At 38.9% G+C, this 21,689-nt stretch overlaps 1 non-coding gene across 1 annotated transcript; it reads right to left on the bottom strand.

Annotated features, from left to right (window-relative positions):
* Positions 1 to 5,549: 5,549 nt before the first annotated feature.
* On the bottom strand, positions 5,550 to 5,741 carry LOC141568112 (U2 spliceosomal RNA). The gene has a single exon (XR_012491129.1). It is a non-coding gene; the product is annotated as a U2 spliceosomal RNA (small nuclear RNA).
* Between the last annotated feature and the right edge of the window lie 15,948 nt (positions 5,742 to 21,689).

Raw genomic sequence — 21,689 nt, forward strand, 5'->3', positions numbered from 1 at the left:
CCTCTTGAAACTCTCCATTATTTCCACAAAATAATTCTTTCCTAGCTTTTCCAGAATTCACTCATCTCTCAAACTTGCACACTAACGCACTAATGTGCATACAAATCTCCTAAAGCACTGACTAAAATTAAGATGCCTGGACCCCACTCTACCACCTCACAAAGATCCTATTTCACTAGGATAGATTTCAGCTTAAGAGCCTACATTTCCTGCTTTCTGTCATATGGGGTCCAGAGACACCACTGAGAAACACTGCTGCAGACATATTCCTCCACTACAACCAGTTAACCAACCAACCAAAAACCAAAAACAACCCAAACTAATGTTTCTTAATCATCAGATTCTCTGGGAGTGGGATCTAAGTATCTGTATTTATGTATTTTTAAGCCCTCCTGGTGATGCTGATGGACCACTGCCTTATCTATAACCATACCATTCTATCTGCATTTCCCTGAACTTTCAAGTCTCAGTGCCTTTGTGCTGTTCCCTTGGCCTGGATTTCCATTCTTCTCACATTCATCCTGAAAGCCCAGCTCACAGGTAGCCTCCTGAGTTAAACTTCGCAGAGGCTCCTCTTCTAATTCCTCCATCTTCCTTTCCAACTCACATATTTGTGTTAGTCATTTAAATGTTTTTGTCTTTAGGCTGGGCAATGAGCTACTTGAGAGAAACTGTAGTGGCTGTATTAGTTATCTATTCCTGAGTAACAAATTACCCCAAAACTTATTGGTTTAAAATAACCATAAACATTTATTATGTCACAATTCCACAGTTTCTTTAGTTCAGGAATTCAGAAGCAGCTTAGCTGGGAAGCTCAGGCTTGAGTCTGTCATGAAGTTGCCATCGAGGTGTTGGTCATGGTTGGGGGCTGGAAAATTCACTGTGAAGATGGTACACTCAAGTGGCTAGCAAGTCCGTACCAGCTGTTGGCAGAAGGCCTTACTCCCTCTTCAAGTAGACTCTTCACAGGGCTGCTTGAGCAGCCTCACAATAGGGTGGCTATCTTCCTTCAGAGCAGGTAATCCAAGAGAGAACAAGATGAAAGCTGCCATGATTTTTATGACCTAGCCTTGACAGTCACACACCATCACTTCTGCAGGATTCTGCTGGTCACATAGGCCAGACATGATATAATGTAGGAAAAGATAATGCAAAAATGTAAATACTGGAAGTGAGGATCGTTTGGAATAATCTCTGAGGCTGGCATATGTGTTCTTTTTCTCTATCCATCACACCTTTCTTTGTGTGGGGAACACATTCTGTGTTGTACAGCTGGGGTAAAACACCTTCTTCAGCTGAGGGAAAGTAGGTAACCTAGGCCTGGCCAATCTGAGTACTCCACTCCCGTGGCCTGAGTTGTCAATCACAAGAACATGTGATCAGCTAAGGCCAGTTAGAATCTTCCTTGATTTTTGATGTATGGATTCTGAGGGGGGGGGGAGGTCTGTCTTTCTATGCTACTTTGAGCTCTAGGAATGATCTAAGCTGGAGCTTCTTATAGCCATTTGTTCAGGTCATATTGGTGAACGCTATCTTTAGTAAGAGAAAATGAGACCAGCACACGAAAAGAGGCAACGATGAGCAGAGGTGAAAAGTAAAAAAGGGAGTCTTGATGAAATAATTTGAGCCCCCTTAATCCAGCCATGCCTGAAATTTACATCAGACTTTTCAGTTACATGAGTCAATAAATTTCCCTTTTTGTTTAAGTTAGTTTAAGTTGCATTCCTACTACCTGCGACCAAAACAACTCCAACAAATCAGCAGGGTCCATGGCTTACTCTTCTTGAATTTCCAACATTGGGTTCAATTCCTAGTACTCAATTCAATTTGATGAACACATTAATTATTATATTTTTACATAAAAGCAATCCAATACGTGCACACATTGGAGATGGTTTAAAAAGAATTGGCAACTTGCCAAGCAAGTAACAGTTACAAGAACCCTAAAAAATCCGAGAACCTTGTAAAGTTTGGGCATCTGGCAGCTCCCCGGAGCCATTTTGTTAGTCTGCTGTGTTCATGGTCAGTTTCCAGCAGTCCTGTGTGATGTGGTTGAGTGAACTGTTTGCCAGGATCCTGAGTACACATAGAGCTAGGCTGAGAAAAGAAGACTGCTGGAGATGCATGCCATGTTGCCTCGGTGACAGGGAAATGGGAAAAGGCCCTGAGTAGACCTCCAAGCACTTGCTTTATACCATATGTGGGTAAAATTATGTTGCAGAAATGAAAGTGGGTAAAGGACATCCATAGAATTCTGGCTGCGAGTTGGTGGTGTCTGTCCTCCTCTAAGAACCTGCCCAGAGATCAACTTGCGAAAGAAAGGTGCAAGACCAGATTTATAGCAGCAGATCAAAAGAGTTCACCAAATAACTGCGCTAGTAATCAGATTATCCCAATTCACGCCCTAGCTGAGGTACTGAAAGGAACAGAGAAAAATATGGCTTCATGAAGGAATGTTTTGCTGTGGCTTAGATCAGTCATCTCTCATGTGTGAGCAGTTGTTCTAGTGTAGGATGAGATAGGGAGATATGAAAGGAAGGAAGTCAAATGTGGAAAAGAGAGAAGCAGCTTGGCTGCTGCCTGCTTTTCTCTTTAAAGCCTCCTAATGCTTGGCAGCTTTGTTGCGTCTAGGAAAACTGTTATACACATCATCAACCAAGTGACAGATCTTTATTTTTAATTCATCACAGAAGCCCTGCTGCCCAAATGATGCCTGACAGAAAAATCTCTTGTTGGTAAGGGCCTTTTCTCAAGCCAAGGAAAACCTCAGAATTCCTTAGTTTTCCCCTGGGCTCTTATAGCAAGTTCAGTTTTCTTTAACTCTATAAACTCCTGAGGCTCCTGGTCACATACCAACTGCTATTTTAAAGAAAGGAAACTCTGGTGTCTATAACAGTAAGAGCTTGGATTCTGGAGTCAGACTGCCTGGGCTGAAGTCATTCCTTTCCCACTTACTTGATCTAGGACAAGTCATACTTTGTGCCTCAGTTTCCTCATCAGTAAAACGGGGTTAATAATAATTTAATAGTATCTCTTCATATAGTGGCAAATAGTAAATGAATATGTATATTCATATATATGTGTGTATATATAGAGATAACTATAGATACATATTTATATATAGAGAGAGAGACAGAGACAGAGAGACAGAGAGAGAATGCTTAGAACAATGCCTGACATATAGTAAACTCTTTATAATTTTTAATAGTATTATTGCATAGACAAAACCATATTTCTCTATAAATTTCCCTTGAATCTTTGTCATTGTATGTAATTTTGGGGGGGTCCTTCATTTTTTTTTCATTTAATACAGCTCAGTGCAACTCTCTGTGGACCAAACGTTATTCATGGCACACAAGTGTCAGTGTCTTAGTAAGGCCTCTGCCAATTTATGTCCTTAGAGCCTGAGCCTTCTCAAGTGCAAACACTGATTAGCAAATCAGTATGAGTCAGGCATATCGTCCTTGTGATCTCTGTGAGCCTGAGGCTGCCAACTAGAACCTTCTGTGAAATGTTCACTTGAACAGAATGCCCCGATTTCCAGCCACACTTCTCATTAAACCAGGTGACAGAATCGTGCATGAAGTGGCAGGCACAGGACTCAACACCCAGGGTTAGAGCACTGTCTGAACTCATTCAAAATTCATGCCCTATTTTTTTTTAAGGGCAAGGTCCCGGTTTGGTATATATATCTCATAAGCACACATTTCAGCAGTAAAAAAGTTATTTCTAACATCTCTTACGCCAAACAATAAGTCTGCTCATGTAGCTGCAGAAACAAATAGTTGGTGGAGCTGTAGTAGTCCCAGATTCCAAGTCCAAGGTCCCAATTACGTCCCTTCAGTGCTCACAAACCACCACCTGGGGTGTGTATTCTCCATTAGAGCCCTTCAAAGTTCATTAACGACTCCTAGGGTGAATATTAAAACGAACTTTTAAAGCACACATATATCTTGCTGTCTAAACTGAAGTATTTAAATTATGACAAGAATCACCTAAGGTTGGGAAACCCTCAGAATGTAATTAGATGTTTTGGGGGGAGTTTTTTTTAATTAGGTGAAAAAGCCTAAAATAGTCTACCTATTGACTCCAAATTTTTGAAGATATTCATAGATTCCCCATCAAAAATGAATAATTAAAATAGCATCAACTGATAAAAGGCTCTCTTTGCAAGGACACTCTTAATTTTTATAATCGCCATAGTGTTTTCAGAGGTGTGGGTGGGTTGGAAGTGATTCTACACGTGACTCAGGCACCTCAGAAGCGACACTAACTCCAGCTCTTTCATACCAGGATTATCAGTGGGAAACAGTCCTCAAAGAAATAGATTTTTGAGGAAACAAATGGAAGTTTGGAACTTACCTATCAGTGTATTTACATAGAAGATTTTTTTTAACTTTTACTGTCTGTAGAAAAACAACGTTGGTTTATGGTATGAAAGCTGTGCAGCAAAAAGAGCAGAATAGAGTTCATTGACATGTTTATTTACTTTACCCCTTGTTTTTGAAATTGAACTAAAAGGAGGTCACAGTAGGCAAAATATTAAAATATAGATATTTGTTTTTAGTTTCCTCAACGTTATATAAGTGTGGCTCTAGTTGATTGCACAGAGGAGAGCAGGAGGGCACAGATTTTCTGCAGGATAGGGAAGAGAAGGCAGAAGGAGGAACGATTAAGAAGAGCAATTGCCAAAGAGTGGCTTTGTCCTGCTCAAAGTGGAAGGTGTATCGCTAAAAACCTGAACCGAAGATTTTGGTTTTATTTTTTGTTGTGTTGTTAGGGGAAATGAAGGAACCCTATGATTATCGAGGTGTAGCAATTCATTGGAATGTAAGCATGAAACTGTTTCACTGATTCCAGCCTCCTAAGGTGGAATCCCTGGTGGGCAGTGGGCTCCCTTAATATCTTAATGATGTCTCCATCCAGTTCCATAACTTCCCAATCCCATTTCTAATGCTCAGTCCTATTCATTTTTAAATTTCAATCTCAAAAACAACACAACGCTAAACTTCATTGTCAATCTAGTGGGAGGGGCAGATGTGTCTGCTTTAACATGCCATCTTCTCCCTCTTCCCTAGAGAGGACCACCCTGGGTTAGGAGGATGGAATGAGAAGCAACATCTCCTTACTAGACTCTTTAGAGGGGCAGTGGGTGCTACCACCTAGGTTGCCGCTGCCTCTCTAATGCCAATAGATTTTCTTCCCCCACCACAGCTGCCCATGTCCCTGGGTCACATGTCCTGGGTCACATGTCTTGGGTCACATGTCTTCAGTCACATTACTTGACATGGAGTCTGGCTCAGGCTCAGCCTCTTCTCTCTGTCAGCCCAGTCCTCCCCCTCGTCAAGTGGTCCTTTTGTCCAACACCCTCTCGGGTGTAATACTGGCAAGATGGCTTGAGCTCAGCTACTATGTCTACTTCACTTACAGGAAATTCTGTCCTTGCAGAGCAAATGGTGGAAATGCAGTCTGGAGCCTCATTAAGAGTGAATTAGAGCACTTTATAGAAAACAAGGGGAACAATAAGAAACAATCTGTCATTAACTCGAAAGGAATGCACCATTCCTAAAAGTAATTCAATTCCAAGCTGAGGCAAGGAGTGGGTAAAGTGACACCGCAATCCATCTCCTGATTCCAAACATTAATTTAATGTCCAGTACAGAGATGGAGAACACATCAGATGCTTTAACTGATAAGAACAGATACCACACTTGATTTTAGCTAATAGGCAGAGAAAGGATACAGATCCCCCTTAAGCCGCACCCTTTGCTTGTCATACTTGAGGTGGAGGCTGACACCTCCAGACCTCCCCAAATCTCCTCAGTGCTCTGAATCTGTCCCGGATATTGCTCTGACCTGGTATAATACTCCTGAAGAAACATCTTTCTCACTGAAAATGTTCAATTCTGATGTGTTCTTCCTGAGGCCTGATCCAAATACCTCCTTTGCATACTCACACTTACTAAACTTAATTAGGCAGCTCCTTCCTCCTAGCTCCCATATTTTCTGTACCCCTTTGGGAGTCAGGGACAACTCTGGGACTTAAGTCAGACTTCATTATGAAAATTTCCAAACATAAATAAAAGTAGAAAGAATACTGTAATAAACTGGCATGTACTCACCACCCAGCTTAACAATTATCAACTTGTGACCAATCTATATCTGTACCTACTCTCCCTTCCCCCTGAACCATGTATATAAAATATTTGAACTTTTTTTATTGTTTTAAACATAACTGCAATACCATCAACACATCTGAAAAATAAAGAACAATTCTTAATTATTATTAAATATCAGTCTGTATTCAGATTTCTATAATGGTTTAATTAATTGGGATCATAGCAAGATTTATCTGTTGTATTTGATTGAACATTGCTTGCATTAATCAGATTACATTAGATTATGCTGTAGTAGCAGACAACTTGAAAATCACAGTGGCTTACAATAACTGTGTTTTTTTTCCTGCTCACGTGAATTTCCATTGTGAGTCAGCTCCATATCCTTTTCATTCCTGGCCGTGGACTGAAGAAACAGTCCCTATTTGGGATACACCCACTTCCTAGCAGATGGAAATAAGTAATCCTTGAAATATACAATGACTTGTAAAATTTCTGCTCAGAAGTAGCAACCATCACAGCTGCTCACATTTCATTGGTCAAAGCAAATCACATGACCAAAGCTCATGTCAGTGGGGAAGGAGAAGTACACCTCCCCCACAGCAGAGGGCAGCAAATGTTGGGAATAATGCAATCTATTATAATTTATAAATCCCTTTTAACTTATAGGTTCCTCTCCTCATCTCCCCCCTGACCTCCAATTTATTAGTTGAAGAAACTGGGTTACTGGTGCTATAGAATTTTCTATATTCTGGATTTTGCTAATTGTCCCCATGATATACTTGTTTAACATGTTCCTCTGTCACCTCTACTTCTTCTAAACTTGTAGTTAAATATAGAGGCATTATCAGATTCAGGTTCAGATTTTTGTCAAGGATAATTACTAGGTGGTCATGTAATGTTATGTTAGTTATCTCATGATCTATAACAAATTATCCCCAAACTTAGTGGCTTAAAACAACACTACTAATGTATTAATATTATCTCATGGTGTCTGTGGGCCAGGAATTCAGATAGGACACAGGGGAACGACTTCTTCTTGATCTATGATTTGTGGCGTCTTAGAAGCTGGGGTCTCAGAATCTAGAGGACTGAAGTTATATGAAGGTTTGACTGAAGTAATATAAAGGTTTGACTAAAGCTGAAGTTTCCTTGGTTAGCAAGTTGATGTTGATAAGTTGCTTCTTTCTCTGTGGGCACATCCACAGGGCTGCTGGAGCATTCTCATAATATGGTGGCTGACTTCCCCAGGGTGATTTATCCAAAGACCAGTGCTGGAGCAGCAATGTCTTCTATGACCTAGCTTGTGAAGTCATACATTGACACTCCTATTGGTCACAAAATCATCCCTTATTAGTGTGGGAAGTCTACACAAAGGCATGAGGTTTATTGGGGGCCATCTTGGAGGTTGGCCACTATCTGTATCAAGTGGCTTTTGATGTTAAAAAAGACAAGTAGAGACAATCTACATCATGTTCTATAGGACAGTGGTTTCCAGCAGTTGAGATGTCATGATCCAGTTGAATTTCAAGTGGAAAAATATAGGGCCTAAATAAAACTACTAGGTCTTTATTTTGCCATGTAAAAATCATTTTAAAAAATGCAATAAAAAATAAAAGCAACCTGTTAATTCTACTATCGGTAGTTTTTCACTTTAAAAAAGTAAAAACGCTTTTATACAGAAATGCATTATCTCAGAATGAAGACTTATCATTTTAGATGTGAAGCAATGAGAAGTCTCATAAATAGCTGGTGGGGGTATATATTAGAGGTGCATTTGGAAAACATTCTGAGGTAAAGTTGGAATCACATAACCTATCACCCAACAGTTCCACTCCTAAGTATGTACCCTAAAGAAATGTTCACACATACACCAGGAATCATGTACATAACAGCATGCTAATAATAGCCTTAACTGGAAACAAACCAAATGTCCATTAACAGTAGCAGAGACACACAAATTTACGTATATTCATACCATATGATTCTCTCTATATAAAGTCCCCAAATAAGCAATACTAAAGTATAGTGCTTTGGGAAGCATGCTTAGATGAAAAAGCTTTTTCTAGGAAAAAAAAAGCAAAAGTGTTATTATTGTAAAGGTCTGGGTATGGTTACCTTTGAGGGGAGGGAGGGTTTTCTGACAGTGAAGAGACACAACGTGGGGACTGCTAGGGTGCTGGCAATGTTTTATGTATTGGTCGTTACAAGATACTGCCTTGATAACTCATTAAGCTATACATTTTATGTTTCTTCTGTCTGTGTGCTATATTTTGCCATAAAAACAGGGATTTTTAAGAAGGAAAAAAATTGTCTTTTTAATTAAAAATTTTAGCTTTCGGAAAAACTTTTTTTTTTAAAAAAGACCATCTGTTCTTTCCCGGCTCCGTTATCCCTCTCCCACCCCTTTCTCCATACGGGATGTCAGTAGGACCTCTGCTAGTTCCAGCACTGGCAGCTTCACACGAGAGACTCTCACATGTCCCTGACTCAGTGGAGCAGGACTGGAAGTGGTCACACAGGCATGCCACACATACACGCACACGCACTCCGGGGCCTTCCCTCCCCGTGCTTCCGGAGGAAGAACCTTTGTTTCTCTTTCCAGGCTGGGGGGAATAGCCTCTCCTGAAGAACTCTGCAGCCTTCACAAAAGGTCTCCCATGTCTTGTTCCCTGACCATCTGGGCAGGAATGACAGTAGAGTTGATGACTCTTCTGACAGGTACTGTCAGCAAGCCGGGCTGGCAGCCCCAGTGCCCGGCAGTGCCCTGGACTAACAATGTGTGGTGCTCAGTGCTGTCATTCTCAGCAGTGGGCCTGTACAGTCCATTTTGGTACTGGGCACTTTTCACTTCCTGTTACACCACTGTTGAGGGAACATCTATTTTATACCTGGGCTTGTGCTAGTTGTTTTACACTGTAGAATGCTTTATAACTTACAGTGTTTTATTTCATTTTCCTAACAATCCTGTGACATAGATAGGATATATCTAATTATTTCCACCTTTCAAAGAGGCCCTTTGAGGCCCCCAAGGTTTGAAGGTCTTACCTAAAGTCACTGTAAAGGGCTACCCGTACCTCTGAATATTTGCCATACCCACAGCCTCTTGGCAGAAAAGTACTCCTGGGTAGTTCCTCAGACACGGTTTTCTTGATGGTGTCTCCTGACCCCAACCCCAACCCCCAGTCCACAGCTGACTTTGTCAGAAGTGGTTACATGACTCAAGGGCAGCCGGGCTATAGAGCAGAGAAATATATGGGGTGGCTTGGAAAAATACATCTGCCCGAACAGGAATGATAGTGATCAGATAGATGATTATATTATCTTGAGAGCAGTGTGTGAAAAATACAAGGAAGCTGTTGTTATAACAGGAAAAGCTAAAGGACACCAGAGATGAGAAAGTTGTACACGGATAACTAGGCAGTCGGAATCATCAAGAAACAGGGACAATGAGTAAGAGTAAGAAAACTGTGAATAGAAAACATATACCAATTTGATACAACTGCAAGGTGAGTTATCTAAATGGCGTCGGCAGGAGCACTGACAGCAAATTTCAGGGGACTAAGTTCCCATAATGACAGGGAAGCAACATTCCTGGTGCTGAGTGGGCTTAGTCAGCTACTGCAGTTCAGTCTCTCTCTCTCTCTCTCTCTCTCTCTCTCTCTCTCTCTCTCTCTCTCTCTCTCCCTCTCTCTCTCTCTCTCTCTCTCTCTCCCTCCCTCCTTAAATTTGAGCAGATGACCAGGCTAAAAAGACAATGATCAAGGAAGACAGCCTATAGGCAATGAATATTATATCTTATCTGATGACAGATAAGAGTAAATCCTTATTTCAAAGTACTGATGGAAAAGTAGCAGAGAGAAACTAAGTAAGTTAGAGAATCAGTCTAGGAAGACTGCCATCTGCTTGACAGTATATAGAGGTTTTTTTTTTGTTTTTTTAAGTGAAGAGAAAGAAATGGAGTGGAGGAAATTATCAAAGAAATAATAGTAGAAAAATCCCCACAAGTAGATGATGTGACTCTTCAGAAGGTGAGGTCCCACTGAGTGCTCAGTGAAACAAACAAGACAAAGAAACCAAAAGCCATGGCATATCTTCACACACTCCCGGAAGACCAAAGGAAAAGAGAAGAGTCTAAAAGCTTTAAGAAAGAAAACAACAGATGATACATAAAGAAATTTGTAGGAAATGACCCTAGACTTCTTAATAGCAGCACTGGATGCCAGAAGACAGTTTTGAGAGAAAAAGAGTTTACCGATTAATACTCAGTTAAACTGTCAATCAAACTTAAAGGAGGAAATAAAATGTCTTTCGTCATGCATGTCCTCAAAAGATTTACCTCCCAGGTTCCCTTTCCAGGAAGCCACTAAAGGCTGGTCTTCAGCAAAATGATTGAGTAAACCAGGAAAAAATGCACTATAAAACAACAACAACAAAAACCAGGAAAGCCACGAAGGGAAACCTCAGACAGTGCAGGAAGCTTAGAGAGCAGCCATTCCATATTCAAGCAGGATGATGGGCTTTGAGAGGGTGGTCTCCAGGAAAAAGATGATGAATACATTTAAGAGTTTGGCAGAATTTGTATCTTTATGATAATGAGTTTCACTGATCTATTGCTGTGTACTTCATTATTTTAATTACTATAACTTCATATATGTTTTGTTATCGAGTAGAACATCCTTATTATCTTCCTTTTCAAAATTTGCGCTTTTGGGTTGGATTAAAACAACTTAAATTGCAAGACAAAAATCTACTTTTGAGTGCATGAAAAATATTACTGGGATTTTTATTTTAAATTTTCCATGGCAGTGATGTAGGGTTAATATTTAGCTGGTATATACTGCTTAGCTCTTCCGATTGTTTACAGTTTGCATTTATTTTGATTGCTTGATGTATATGACATACCAATTTTAAATATTTTAAAATCCCTGTGGCAGAGAAAGCTAGCTGGGCATATAATTGCCCAACTGTACCACATTTACTAGCCTCCTTTGCAGTTCTCATCAGTAAAGTATGAGTTGAAGCAATGAATGCCACTTCCAGGTCTAGCCAATAAAAATACCCTTCATGCTCTTTCCGCCTTCTCCATTGCTTAGAATGGTGATGGTGACAACCAGAGTCACTTTGGAACATCATAAAAGTGGCAGAGACACTGTAATACTGGATCCCCGAAGGAAAGTGTAGGTAAGAGATGTGTGAGCAATCACCTCCCATCCCCCAGGACCATTGCTAGTATCAGGGAAATTTATTTGAACTATTACAGAAGAGGGAAATAAACTTACTATCTTTAAGCCATGGAAAATTTTAGCTCTCTGTATTATTGCAGCTTAGCCTACCCTAACCAATACAATGATTAAATGAATATTGTTACACTTTTTGAGGACAATTTGATAGTACCCATCAAAATAGTAAAAGCAGAAATGTTTTGATACAGCAATTACATTTATAAGAGTGTATCATACAGAAAAACTTAAGCAAGCAGGGAAGGTTTTATGTACCAGGATGTCCACTGCAATATTATTCATAGTAACAAAAAAACCATAAACAATGCAAATATACATCTTTAGGGAAATTATTAAATAAAGTATAAGTTTCTAATGAAATGCTGTGCAACTATTAAAAACAACAAGCCATGTGTTATGAGGAAAAAATATGTCCTTAAATTATTTAATGAATAAAAATTTGCACTTTCTGAGAGTTCTATAAAACAATATATAAATGTATATAAAACATGTAATAATATATAAATAGAGAGGGTGCCAAAAAAATGTATACACACTTTAAGGAAGGAAAAATTTGTATTAAAATTGTAATACTCAATATATACGGATAACAAAAGATGAACACAAGTCACGTCTGACTTCTGCAATTACAAGAGGTGCTCAAAATGGTTACCATCAGCGTCCAGACACTTTGGATTATGGCGAACTACTGCTTGAGCTACATTGATCAAAGTGTCCACTTGTATACATTTTAGGAGCATCCCCGCTATGTAAGTACACCATATATATTTTTATGTGCATAGAAAAAGGTCTAGAAAGTGATATACCAATATTAATTGTAATTAACTTTAAAGAATAGGAGCACGGTTGTGGTTTTGAAGTAGTCTGCAGTACTTCAGTACTGCTCTCTCCAAAAGGTGAGGTTCAGTTTTCCTCCCCTTGAGTGTGGGCTGGTTTTAGTGTATGTGTGTGTGCATGTGTGAGGGTGTATGATTCCTGAGATTAGGTCATAAAAGACATTTGGCCTCCTTCTTGCTTGGTCTTTCAGATCACTCACCCTGGGTACAGTGAGGTTCCACCTTGTATGGTGAGGTCCATGTGGCGGAGAACTGAGGCTTTCAGCCAACAACCAGCAATGAGTGTGTGAACGTTTTACCTTGGTAGTGGATCCATCAGCCCCAGTCAAGGCTTCAGATGCTATAATCCCTGGTGGCACCATGACTGCAACTTGTGAGGGACTCAGCCAAGAACCACCCAGATAAGCCACTTTGCATTTCTGACCCACAGAAACCACATGAGATGATAAATGTTTATTGTTTTAAGCCATTAAGTTTGGGACCTGATTTGTTCTGCAGCAATAGGTAACTAAAATGAATATGAAAAGAAGTGTAGGGGATAACATTTTACTTAAGAAAATTTTTATATTCCTCATTGTTTATATTTTTATAATTAGCATTTGTAATGTAAAAAAAAAACACTTTTAAGTTAAAACAAAAAGGGCAAATTTTAAGAAAAAGTACTAACTCATCCTCTGCTGAACCTAGAAAGAATAATACATATTTCAAAAAACATGTAAGAAACTCTTTCAATGACTAGTAATTGTGACTGAGTATATAGAGAAACAGGCCAAAAATACATAAGACATCTGCTCCTGGTGACACAAAACATAGACATTCCCAGTCATCAATCATTATTATGTTTTTCTGACTGAATATTACCCAGTCCTCCCTGACTTGCGAAGGAGAAAACCACAGAAGGGTATTTCTCTCAGTTGTACAAATGTTTATGTTTGTGTTAACAAAGGACAAAGAACTCTTTTCTGATTATTTTTTTCCTTAGAGAACCAGTACTTAAATTTGCAGTATTAATAGTAACGCCGCTATTTAGGACGCAGTTAAGAAGTTAAGTATTTAACATCTGCTTCTTTCTCATCTCCTCCATAGCCTTCCTCTGAATTGTACCCATGAGGACTTCAGTATTTGTCTTTTGCTCACATCATGTCTTCTCTTTTATCCAATCATCTTATCTCCGCACTCCTTGAGCAAACGCACCAAATCAGTCTATCTAGTTTGCAGAGTAAGGACTTCTAAAAAAAATACCATTGACTTAATGACTCCCCCTGTTCATAGTTACATTTAATTCCTCTTGAGCTAATGGCACCCGGGGACCGATGTCTGCATCCTGTAGCAAATATTCCCATCATTTCTTCTTCTCCACTTAAAACATGCTTTAGCTCTTACTAAAGTTAAGGGCCCCCGAGTTCTTTGTGTGAGTATTGTACGTGCTGTTGTATGGATTTTATCCAGGTACCAGATCTTTTAAGAAGTGAATATTAATCTTGCCTGTTATATATAAACTAAACATCTGCAAGTTTCCACGTGTAATGATACCATCAAGGGAGGAAGGAGTGTAAGAGAAGAAGGGGAAAAGTCATTAAAAAGAGAACGTGAGGCTAAAACAAAGGAATCTAGACCTAGACCGACTGTCTGAAAGTTAAAATAATTGTTCAACTTGAATTACATCATCAACCCAAGTTGGGGGGCTCAGGGCATTCCAATCATGGCCATTCCAGCTAACCACCCAAGTAGTGTAAAATCTGCTCTTAACCTGTTCCTGTTCATTTTTAGTCTCCAGGCTTAATTGTGTTCAGACAGGAATTTGACACCTATTTGACTCACATAAGCTGTGTTAGTAAAACAATGGTCCCAGCACCCTCCTGAGCCCCCTTTGCTAACAGTCAAAGCATCCACTATAACGTTCCCCAAAGAGAGTCAAGGTCTCTACTGTTTTGACTATGGAAAGCAGGTCTTTAGGGAACTATTTTATGGTCTCCTTTGGATTGTGGTGGGCAAATAAGAGTGAGATAAAGTCCAAATAAACTGCCTCTGAAATTCCTATGCTTTTGTGGATTTATTTGGTCCTTTGATGTCTTTTTTCCCCCTCCATTGGAATGTTTCAAATATGCACTTAAGTCACCCCTAGAAAAGGCTGCTAATGTAAATGAATGTGTGTTTAGAATGGGCTGTCATCTTAACCTTCCCTGAGATGCAAAACCCACAAGACACAAAGGGTCAATTGGAATTACCTCTTCTGTTTCTTTAAATATGAGAGGTTGCAGGGTTCAGATTCCCCGTTCCTCCTGTCTCTCTATTTATTCAGGTGACTTAAATTTTGGCTGTTATAAGGAGGGGCTGACCCTCAACTCCAGGACATTCCTCTTAAAATTGAGTTTTGACTTCCATGCCTTACGGATTATTTTTAAGAGTACTCTTTGAGTCTCTGATACTCTAGCTTCCCAGTGATTTCTATTTTTAGAAGTCTATGGAAATATAGGAGGGTGTAATATGAAGTACTTGAACTTTTATTATAAATGCTCTTTAAGTTTAAGAACATTTTATCATAAAAGTAATGCTAAAGAAAAACTGAGAAGCAGGTGGTAAAGTCATCTGTAACCTATAACTGAAACACAAGTACTGCTAAAATAGACCTACTCAGAGGTGAGGTGGGACATTGACCCATCCATGCACCTCCAGCTTGGTATATTGAAGCTAGTGAGCACAGTTGCCTAGCAGCTCTAGAACCGATGGTGCTGTAAAAGTGGACGGACTGCATTTCATACGTAACAGTTTATCACAAGCATTTTTAGGCACAGTCTTTATAAGAGAACAAATTATATTCCTTCAGGTTTATATTTATTTTTAGAGTGTACTTAGAAAAATCAGAATCTAGCTATATGATATCAACCTCTTCAACTTTGGTTGAATACTTAAGGTCTTACTGTTAAATACAGAGTAGAAATGAGACACAAATAAAAACCATTTTAAGAGCTTAAAGGATCCGCCTTTCCTTGCTGAAAATTACATCCTTCGTAGAAGCAGGTCAATGGTAGCTAGCCATACTCAGCCTAAGACTTCTAGATAGATTCAGCCTCTTGGACATGCTTGAGTTAGTATTTCACTTCAAAATATGAATCCCTCTCAGAATTAGTATATTCAGAGAAGTAATAAAAAACATATACATAATACTTTTAGTGAATTTCTCCAAATTTCAAGCACTCCCTAGGGATTAAAGGTGAGGCTTATATAAAAGCAAAAAGAACTCTTTAAAGAAATTGGGCATCACCCTGTGTAATAGGAGACATTCTGAAGAGACCACTTGAAGGTTTTTGAGGAACAGAAATAGCATGTTGCTGCCTCTCAGTTTGATGGCACTATCCGTCTGACCCACTTGTCATCCCTAGTATCTCCTCCATAATCTTGTTTTAGTCATTTTTGTTTCTGTTCTTTGGGGGCTCTGTTTCAGATCCTTGGTTAGATTACCTCGGTAGGTCACCTCATTATATCAATGAGGCCAAGGAAGTATCGACATTTGACCTGTGGAGAGAAGTATTTCTTAATAATAAACGCTTCTCTCCACTCTCTATCCCCCTATTTCACCCCGCTCCCCAAGATTGTGAGGTCGTGAACAGGATGCTACAGTAGGAGGCTTGAAGAAACATGGAAAAAGCATGGATTTTGGAATCAGATGAAACTGAAATCAAATCTATTTATTAGGTAGGATTTTTGGACAAATTACTTGACCTATCTAAATCTGAGATTTCTTGTCTGAAAATTAAAGTTAAACAGTATCAAAATTTGTTCTGAGAATTACATAGCATAAGTGATGGGACACCCAGCTTATACATAACAGGCACTGAGGAATGCTGTTTTTCTAATGTCAGTGCATTTACCAACTCTTTCTGGTGCTCTCCTTCCCAGCACACGACAGGATTGCACTTTAGGACCCATTTTTGGTTGGGTGGAGCTGTGGGACTGTTTCTAGCTAATGAATTGTGAGCAAAAGCAACACATATTTGAAACTACCAGTGCAAGCCCCTTTTCTTTTGACATGGTGACTGGCAACATTCAAGACAATGACTGTTCTCTCAGCTTGGGTTCAAGGGCTATAATGAGGAGAATGTCCCTGTTTACCCATGAAGGGTGAATAGAATAAAGAAGAAACAAATTTTGATATATTCAGCCACTAAAATTTTTATTTATTATTAGTGCAGCCTGACCCACCTTATCCTCTTGCTTTTTTCTACTTGAACAACAAAGTATGGAAACTAAGAGAAGATGAACACAATTTAATTAGTGGATTGTGGAGGCGTGTGATAGGTTTTCTGATTGTTCGCTGGTCACATGATGAAGTTATATTTCCACACTGAAGCTTTTCTGGCGTTGGGGATGGATCCACATTTCAGCCCAAGTAGAGGAGCTTGGGGAAACAAAGATATGAGGAAAGCTATTTATGGTGTCATATACTAACTCATGGGAAAACCTTGAGAAATGTCCCAGGGCTTTTATGTATTTTAGATTCACTCTTGGTTGAATCAACAACATTCTATTCTCCCTACCCCTCACCACCAGTCTTACTTAGAATGCATTAAAATATTCTTGAGTTCCAAAGAAATTAATCTATTCATAAATAAAAATTAAAATAAAAGCATCTCTTGGAAGTGAACATTTCTTTCCACCATATATAATGTAATTTTGGAAAAAAATAAACAATCAAAATATTTAAATGTCCTGTTCTCTTCCCGCTCATAAATTTACTAGGTTTATCAATAAAATTATCTCCTTAGAGGGTCAGTTGAATATAACCTACCAGTCACAGCAGTGAAAAAAAAAAAAAAAAAAACTATAATAGAATGTCAATTTCTATTTCTAAAAATGTTATTACAACCAGTGTCTCTAAGTAATGAGAATGCTTACCAGCCCTAGTTGATAATGGAGAACTTGATGCATTATTTACCATAACTAAACTTCAGAACAGTACTTGTGAACCTCTCTTATTGCTCAGTGCAATGATAGCTGACCTATCATCATGATACTTTATAGAAAAATAAAAGGTAACCTTTATTAAGGTGTTACTATTTGCAAGGCGGTATGCTGAGTGCTTAGATCAGGATTGTATTCAGCTGCCTATAGCAGAACACTGGCCACAATGGCTTAGCCAAAATGGAGTTCATTTTTCTCATGTAACAAGAAATCCGGAGGTAGGTAGTCCACTCCTGGCACAGCTGCTTGAGAAAGTCATCAAGGACACAGTTCTTCCTAGCATCCTGATCAACCATTCTTAGCATGGAGCTTTTGTTCTCTTAGTTGCAAGACGGCCGTTTTTCTTCCAGATATCCCCATTCTACACAGAATTAAAAAGTAAGGGCAATGAGCACATCCTACTGGGTTTGTCACCCCCCCCACTCCCATCCCCCCCTTTCTTTTTCAGAACCTGTCTCTTTCCTGGAAACCCCTCCCAAAATAATAAAATCATAGGGTCACCGTAAGTGTAAGGGAGTCTGTGCGGGGAGTATTTTAGCTGGGCACATTCCCATCCCACACAAAAATCTTGTTTCTGTTAATTAAAAGAAAAGGTAGAATGGATCTTGGGTAGACAACTAATCATATCCTCCAGTAAACATTATCCCAGATCTTTGCAACAAAGCTATGAAGTAGCTACTGTTCCCCATGAAGTGGGGAAACCCCACTTCATGCCTTAGGAATTCAAGGCATAGGAGGCTAAAGTAACTTACCTAAGGTTACACAATGATAAGTGGTAAAACAGGAATAGAAAGCTAGGCACCGTTTTTGGAAGATGATTCTCAAGTAATCACAAAAGGCAAAAATGGAAAGCTGATCAAGTTTGGACCTTGGTTCTCCTGTAAGTCCTCTAACTGCTTAATCAATCACACAGAGAGCCAACCCAGGGCATGGCCAAGGTCTCTCCGGCAATCTGCCAGCAGGTCCCTATGGGAGACAGTTATGCTTCATACTTTCCCTGCTGTAACCACATTCTCTCAGACTCCAAACAGTCTTGAGGCAGCTGCGACAGGCATCTGTATGAGCCTGTTAATGGGGCAGAATTCATGAGTCCAAAAACTTGGCACATCGTGATTTGGGAAGCCACATAGGTTATGGGAGGGCTGAATCAAAGGTGTGGCCTTTCTGCCCTTTGGGTTATGAGAGTTTTGTTTCAGGCATGGTGGAAGGCACTTCCGGCTCAGGGAGAGAAAAAATTGTTTTTGAAGCAAGTAATATTTACAAATATTCAAATAGTCATAAAAATGCTGTTTTTTGCTTTTCTTTTTTTTTTTTTTTAATCACCCTGTTATCTTTATTCATTGCTGTAGTTAACTTTAACAACGCCTGGCTAGGGTAAAATACATGAAGTATGGAAACAAGAAGAAAGGCTGAGCTAGGAGAGCAGAGGCACTGGGAGCTAGCCAGTGTTCTCAGGTTGTAAAATAAAATCTCTAGACCAATCGGACACTGGCCTCAGGCCATGGCAGTGATTAAAGCCAGAGCTATAAAAAGTGCTATGGTGGGAATGGTTAGGGGGTTGTAGTGTGTGTGTGAGATGTGTGTGTGTGTGTGTGTGTGTGTGTGTGTGTGTGTGTTGGTTTGTCTTCAAAGCAGCTTAACATGAAACATAATTTTCAGTTGGTGTGGAGTCTAAAAATAAAATTAAAGACTCATTTACTTTTGTTTTTTAATTAAGAACTTAAGCAACTTTACAGAAGAAAAGAAGCCTAAGAAGCATTAAGTTCTAAACTAGTTACATCACTCCAAGTTGCCCTGATCTTTGTTCAGATACTTTCATGTATTTTTACACAATTGTAATTCTTGTAGCAGACATATAATTCTGGGTTCGACTTTTTAATGTAAATTTATTTCATATGAACATTTTCATACGTATTTGAACTATATATTTCTCTTTTTTAAAGCTTTTGAGTATTTTGTTACATCAATCTGCCATGATTTGCTTAATCATCTCCGTATTGTTGAGCATATGGGTTGTTTTCGTGGTTTTGTTGTTATAAATGATGCCACTTCCTACATCTTTGTATAACTTCTGTATTTCTTTTTTGCCTTTAGGTTATTTCTTTCCATCATGTTCCCCAAAGTGGCATGATTTAGTCAGTGGATATGAAGTGACTTATCTCAGTATTCTGACTTACAGTGTCATCAGCAATGTAGAAATATACCTGCTTTTCCACATCACTGGATATGCTGATTATTTACCTGTTGTCTTTCAGCTTCACATCAACCCTTCCATAATCTGCTTCGAAATGCTGGCTGGGCCTAGGAGACTGCAAACCACATTTCCCAGGCTTCCTTTCTAGCTGCTTCCTGTTCGGTTCTACCAATAGAAGATGCCAGCAGAAAATTAGACGGCATTCAAAGGAAAGAGGGGAGAAGTCATAGTTCCTTTTCTTTCTGTTTCTGGCAGTATCTCTAGAGATGACTTCATTTCCGGACGCCCTCTCCCCAGTACTCCAGCCATCCTGTTTACCATTTCCAGTGACACAGTAAGAAGTACAGTCCTATTCTATAGTATTATGGTGTTTCTTCTTCCTTTTTCTACCCTCAGCTGCTTTCTGTCTTTCTGTCCTACTAATCTCAGGGTTACCTACCTTTCCCTGTTTGACCTTTCAGCTCTTTGAACAATATAGTTTTCTGTATTAAATGCTCTCTCTTTGAAATACCTAGCTTGGTTTCTTTCCTAACTAGACTGACTTACAAGCTGGGTTTTATCATTCTAATATATTTTTTATTAGGGTAATGTGTATATAATGGCTCCCCAAAGTTTGATTTTTCATTTAAAAAAAATCACTAGTGGAAATGCATTTTCTTAAACTAAAATATTTCACCCATTTGTCATCAATTTAATTGCATGTTTTTAAGAGTAATGATAAAAATCTCTAGTTGACTACATCTATGTACATTATTTCAATACAGTAAATAAATTACTTACATTGAACAGAAAAAATAACAATAGAACCATAAACATTTCATTAGCAAATATAATTGATTTATAAATTTAAATCTACACTTACGATCTTTATTCAATTTTATTAGCTTATTTTTCTGTTTTAGCAAATATTGTAGTAAGTTTAGTGGTGGCCCCCCAAAATACACGTCCATATCCAAATACCTGGAACTTATGAATGTTACCTTATTTAGAAAAAGGGTCTCTGTAGATGCAATTAAATTAAGGATTTAGGGATTAGATCATCTTAGATTATCTGGGTAGGGGCCCTGAATACAATAACAAGTGTCCTTATAAAGAAAGGCAGAGAAAGATTTGTGACAGACAGAAGACTAGAAGATGCCCACAGGAATATGCATTCTCTTCTACTGGAAGTAAACAAGGCCATATGAAGATGGAGGCAGGAACAGGGGTTATGCAGCCACAAGCCAAGAAATGCTTGGAGCCATCAGAAGCTGGAAGTGGTAAGGAAGGATTCTCTGAGTCTTCAGAGGGAGCAGAGAGCATTTGGACTTCTGGCCTCCATAACTGTGAGAAAGTGAATTTCTGTTATTGTAAGCCATAAAGTTTCTGGTAATTTGTGGCAGTAGCCATAGGAACCTAATGCAAGTATGAAACAATGTCAGTATTTATTGTTGAAAACTATTTTTTGTTTATTCCATTTGTAGTATTCAAAGTATTAACACATTAAAAGGGAAAAGAATCACATAAATATTGCCATTAGGTAATTGGGTTTCAGATACTTCTTTATTTGTATCCATCTCTTATTTAGTATTGGCCCCCACTTTTTTTAGGTGAGATTTGTTACAAGTTGTTCTTGTTCTGTTCTTTTCCACTTTGCTGATGACTGTAATAAGCCTTATAATTAGGCCTGTGTGTCATTCATGTTCAAGGAGAAACAAAACCCATTAGCTTCTTATTGAACCAAGACTCTTACAATTAATTTATCTTTGCCTGTCTGTTTTTTCCTTCCAGGCCTTTTTATTTCATTTTTAATCTATTATCCTTTTCTAGTCCTTTATTTTGCTTCTTGTTATATCTGTGATTTCCAATCTAGTTTTTTTATTTCCTAATTGTAAAAATCCACCAAAGATTCTCCTTGATTATTTCTTCCCCATATTGTTCAAATTTGGAGAACTTTTGTCTGTAACTCATATTTTCCAACTGTGGTAGATATTTATGGTTTGCTTCTCCCTCAGATATTCATTCGGGAATGCAACCTTTTCTAGTGTAGCCTACATATGTCAAGGCAAACTAGCCACCACCGCCTCTAACGGCAGAGATAGGCCAGGATTGACTTAGGCCAATCAGCACATTCCACTTCCCTGTTCAACTGTCCTTGATCTGCAAGTGGACATTGGACCTCAGATGGTCCAATCAAGGTGAGTTTCAGGACTCTTGCTTGGAATGTTGGGACAGGAATGTTCATTCTCTTCTATGGGATATAAACAAGGAAGCACACAGCCCGTTTGCAGTTGGCAGCCATGTTACATTGTCAAGAGGAATCAGCACTAAGATGATGAAGCTCGTGCTATACATAGCT

The sequence above is a fragment of the Rhinolophus sinicus genome, chromosome 17 (genome assembly GCF_057876585.1).
Source record: "Rhinolophus sinicus isolate RSI-liver-muscle chromosome 17, RSI-T2T, whole genome shotgun sequence".
NCBI lineage: Eukaryota > Metazoa > Chordata > Mammalia > Chiroptera > Rhinolophidae > Rhinolophus > Rhinolophus sinicus.